Source organism: Oncorhynchus mykiss, chromosome 21 (assembly GCF_013265735.2).
Source record: "Oncorhynchus mykiss isolate Arlee chromosome 21, USDA_OmykA_1.1, whole genome shotgun sequence".
NCBI lineage: Eukaryota > Metazoa > Chordata > Actinopteri > Salmoniformes > Salmonidae > Oncorhynchus > Oncorhynchus mykiss.
Genome location: NC_048585.1, coordinates 11628600 through 11633599, shown reverse-complemented (window position 1 = coordinate 11633599; position 5000 = coordinate 11628600). Strand labels below are relative to the sequence as shown.

At 39.2% G+C, this 5000-nt stretch overlaps 1 protein-coding gene across 2 annotated transcripts in view; it reads right to left on the bottom strand.

Moving 5' to 3' along the window:
• Positions 1 to 3168, bottom strand: part of cntn1b (contactin 1b) — a 30120-nt gene extending 26952 nt beyond the window's left edge. The window contains exon 1 of one of the 2 annotated variants that reach the window (XM_036956899.1): positions 3035 to 3168. The gene's annotated coding sequence lies outside the window, so the exon portion shown is untranslated. The remainder of the gene's footprint in view (positions 1 to 3034) is intronic. The other variant, XM_036956900.1, reaches the window with a different exon arrangement.
• Between the last annotated feature and the right edge of the window lie 1832 nt (positions 3169 to 5000).

The following is a 5000-nucleotide window of genomic DNA, read 5'->3' as shown; positions in this document are numbered from 1 at the left end:
GGCTGACTCAACAATGTTAGCATGTGCTGCCTAGCAGGAGCTCTAGGAATGACTCAGTGATTCATAAAGACTTAGACAACAACTTTTGTACTGTATCCTAGCAGTATGTCAGACCATGCCCTGACACTTGACCGCTGCATAATCTCACTTATCAACAACTACTGTACCACTGCAAATGCAAGTGGTCCAATTTATGAGGCTGTATTATCTTCCTAACCTAATGTGTCATGAAGTCCATCCTCTATAATCCACACAGAATAGAATGCAATAGAATACATTGGACTGCAATAGAATATAATAGAATGGAATGCTACAGAAAGTAATGGAATAGAATAGAATAGAATGGAATGCTACAGAAAGTAATGGAATATAATAGAATAGAATGGAATGCTACAGAAAGTAATGGAATAGAATAGAATAGAATGGAATGCTACAGAAAGTAATGGAATAGAATAGAATAGAATGGAATGCTACAGAAAGTAATGGAATAGAATAGAATGGAATGGAATGCTACAGAAAGTAATGGAATAGAATAGAATAGAATGAAATGCTACAGAAAGTAATGGAATAGAATAGAATAGAATGGAATGCTACAGAAAGTAATGGAATAGAATAGAATAGAATGGAATGCTACAGAAAGTAATGGAATAGAATAGAATAGAATGGAATGCTACAGAAAGTAATGGAATAGAATAGAATAGAATGGAATGCTACAGAAAGTAATGGAATAGAATAGAATAGAATGGAATGCTACAGAAAGTAATGGAATAGAATAGAATGGAATGGAATGCTACAGAAAGTAATGGAATAGAATAGAATAGAATGGAATGCTACAGAAAGTAATGGAATAGAATAGAATGGAATGCTACAGAAAGTAATGGAATAGAATAGAATGGAATGCTACAGAAAGTAATAGAATAGAATAGAATAGAATGCTACAGAAAGTAATGGAATAGAATAGAATAGAATGGAATGCTACAGAAAGTAATGGAATAGAATAGAATGGAATGCTACAGAAAGTAATGGAATAGAATAGAATGGAATGCTACAGAAAGTAATGGAATAGAATAGAATAGAATGCTACAGAAAGTAATGGAATAGAATAGAATAGAATGGAATGCTACAGAAAGTAATGGAATAGAATAGAATAGAATAGAATGCTACAGAAAGTAATGGAATAGAATAGAATGGAATGGAATGCTACAGAAAGTAATAGAATAGAATAGAATGGAATGCTACAGAAAGTAATGGAATAGAATAGAATGGAATAGAATGGAATGGAATGCTACAGAAAGTAATAGAATAGAATAGAATGGAATGCTACAAAAAGTAATGGAATAGAATAGAATGGAATGGAATGCTACAGAAAGTAATGGAATAGAATAGAATGGAATGGAATGCTACAGAAAGTAATAGAATAGAATAGAATGGAATGCTACAGAAAGTAATGGAATAGAATAGAATGGAATAGAATGGAATGCTACAGAAAATAATAGAATAGAATAGAATAGAATGGAATGCTACAGAAAATAATAGAATAGAATAGAATAGAATGGAATGCTACAGAAAATAATAGAATAGAATAGAATAGAATGGAATGTAAATCTTCCTCAGAGCACCACTGATATTGTTCTAGTGGATCCAGAGGCATAGTGAATATGATGAAGCATCTTCTACTCTCGTCTACTATCCCTGATCAAGTCCTGAGAGTTGGTTTTCTCTGTCATTCTGTAATCTGATCAACGGGACACTCGTATTAAGGTCAGCCCAGTATTAAGCTGCCTGCCTGGTCCACTGACTGAGTGGGTGTCTGTTTTTCCTGGCTGAACACAGAGAAACACCACAGTGATAACACTGACCTCCATACATGTCTGCTTCATTTCTTTTCAGATTTGTATTCTGAATTCTGAATTATCCAGAGAAATATATAGGCCTGGAGTGAATGAAAAGTAATCACCAAAATGTCCTTTCCCCTAATATAAAATATCTTCAATAATGACATTTTTTGTTTCTCAAACACCAATAATGTTAAATGAAAGCTATAAACATCCTATAATACCTGTGGTTATAATTTAAATGTATTCTATAAACATCCTATAATACCTGTGGTTATAATATTACATGTATTCTATAAACATCCTATAATACCTGTGGTTATAATATTAAATGTATTCTATAAACATCCTATAATACCTGTGGTTATAATATTACATGTATTCTATAAACATCCTATAATACCTGTGGTTATAATATTACATGTATTCTATAAACATCCTATAATACCTCTGGTTATAATATTACATGTATTCTATAAACATCCTATAATACCTCTGGTTATAATATTGTGCATGGCAGTTTGCTGATTGTTTTCCCATCTGCTTATGTGCAACTGAATTGACAACAACCAATATTGCCAGAGTTTAGTGGTGTGTTCACTGTCATTCCCTCTAATTAGGCAGTGCTACATCAATGAAGAACAGCCTAGAAGGTATGAAGGTATGAAGGTATGCCCCAAGCCAGCCCGCTGTAGGACAGTTACATATATGATTATTACATATTGCAGGAGTTTGGTCAAATAACGGGTTACAGGACAGCCCTGCCCAATGAGCCCGTAACGCATCATCCTTCAATTTCACCTTGCCTCGCCTCAATGCTGAGCTGCAGGGTACCCTCCCAAAATGAGACGCTACTTTCACAAACAACTTAGATGAGTAACTTGCCCACATTCATTTTTCAGAAGCCTATTAAATGTAACAAAGAACAGATGTGTAAATATCCGGAAAAAAAGGCGCTCAGCGGTCAAAAAGTGACTACACATTACCCTCACACGCACCTCCCCTCGACTATGATGAGTATGGAACTGCAGTACGAGGCCAGCAACTGACTATTCTGCATTGCGGTAGCATACTCCGAAGCATTGCAGAGTTATCCCTGTCCTGGTCCGTCTTAAAATCCCTCATTGCAATCCACTAAAACCGAGTAAATCTACAGACCCTATTCTACATGCATTATGCTCATGCCGTTTCGGCCTTACCTGTGAAATAGAATGAAACGGTATTTCAAATTATCCGCATTGCATGAACACCTGGATCAAAAGCGCATTGTCCCACAACCAAGCGCGAGGAGCATAGCGTGCGTCTCAACTTTTCTATTGGAGGAGAGAATATGACTGACGGTGGTCGTAGGAAGGACGAGGAAGCGCATATCTGATCGCTATTGGAAGAGGAGGATGCAGGGAGGATGCCAGCATTGCGCACCGGCAGCGGTATCTGTGCCTGCAAAGCAAAGCCAACAAAGTAATCATATCAGCATTCTACATGATCAGTAGCCTACAATTTCAGAAAATGTTTTTATTTGTAAAGATCTTAAAAATGTTCTCTGGCCACATTGTAATAATAACAGTTATGTTGATATATGTTGGACATTTATTGTCTCAATGTGCTGTCATGTGCAATGCATTTTAAACTCAGCATTAATAACACATGGTTAACTTTATGAAACAGAGCATGATACCCATTTATAAAACAACAACAGCAGAGGCTTTAAATGAACAAAGAGGAGGTCCAGAAACACATGTGGAAGGTGTGTGGAGGGGTGATGGGATGAGAGAGGGTAGAGGTGTGTGAAGGGGTGATGGGATGAGAGAGGGTAGAGGTGTGTGGAGGGGTGATGGGATGAGAGAGGTGGATGGAGGGGAGATGGGATGAGAGAGGGTAGAGGTGTGTGGAGGGGTGATGGATGAGAGAGGTGTGTGGAGGTGTGTGGAGGGGTGATGGATGAGAGAGGGTAGAGGTGTGTGGAGAGGTGATGGATGAGAGAGGTGGTATAGGTGTGTGGAGGGGTGATGGATGAGAGAGGTGGTATAGGTGTGTGGAGGGGTGATGGATGAGAGAGGGTAGAGGTGTGTGGAGGGGTGATGGATGAGAGAGGTGGTAGAGGTGGATGGAGGGGTGATGGATGAGAGAGGGTAGAGGTGTGTGGAGGGTTGATGGATGAGAGAGAGGGTAGAGGTGTGTGGAGGGCGATAGATGAGAGAGGTGGATGGAGGGGAGATGGGAGCTCTGTTGAGCTTTAGCTTATTGATGCTCTCTCTCTCTCTCTCTCTCTCTCTCAATCTCAATCCCCAAATCCAGATTCTATAATCCCCAGTGAGGGTAATGAGGGGGAAAAACAGAGAGAAATAGCAGTTCTATACAGCAGGATCAGATCAAATCAAGCCTCCCTCTATATATTTGAGTTACTAGGGTGCATAGTAGTCTAGTCACTAGTCACTAGGGTGCATAGTAGTCTAGTCACTAGTCACTAGCATGCATAGTAGTCTAGTCACTAGTCACTAGGGTGCATAGTAGTCTAGTCATTAGTCACTAGGGTGCATAGTAGTCTAGTCACTAGGGTGCATAGTAGTCTAGTCACTAGTCACTAGGGTGCATAGTAGTCTAGTCACTAGGGTGCATAGTAGTCTAGTCACTAGTCACTAGGGTGCATAGTAGTCTAGTCATTAGGGTGCATAGTAGTCTAGTCACTAGTCACTAGGGTGCATAGTAGTCTAGTCACTAGGGTGCATAGTAGTCTAGTCACTAGTCACTAGGGTGCATAGTAGTCTAGTCACTAGGGTGCATAGTAGTCTAGTCACTAGTCACTAGGGTGCATAGTAGTCTAGTCACTAGGGTGCATAGTAGTCTAGTCACTAGTCACTAGGGTGCATAGTAGTCTAGTCACTAGGGTGCATAGTAGTCTAGTCACTAGGGTGCATAGTAGTCTAGTCACTAGTCACTAGGGTGCATAGTAGTCTAGTCACTAGTCACTAGGGTGCATAGTAGTCTAGTCACTAGTCACTAGGGTGCATAGTAGTCTAGTCACTAGTCACTAGGGTGCATAGTCTAGTACTTCACTGGATAAACACTGGTACCGTTCAGTGTCTAAACAAGGTACATTGGACAAGGCCTTGTTATTGCATAATATACAGTAACATGTTAAAAAGAACCTTGAATATCTCCAGC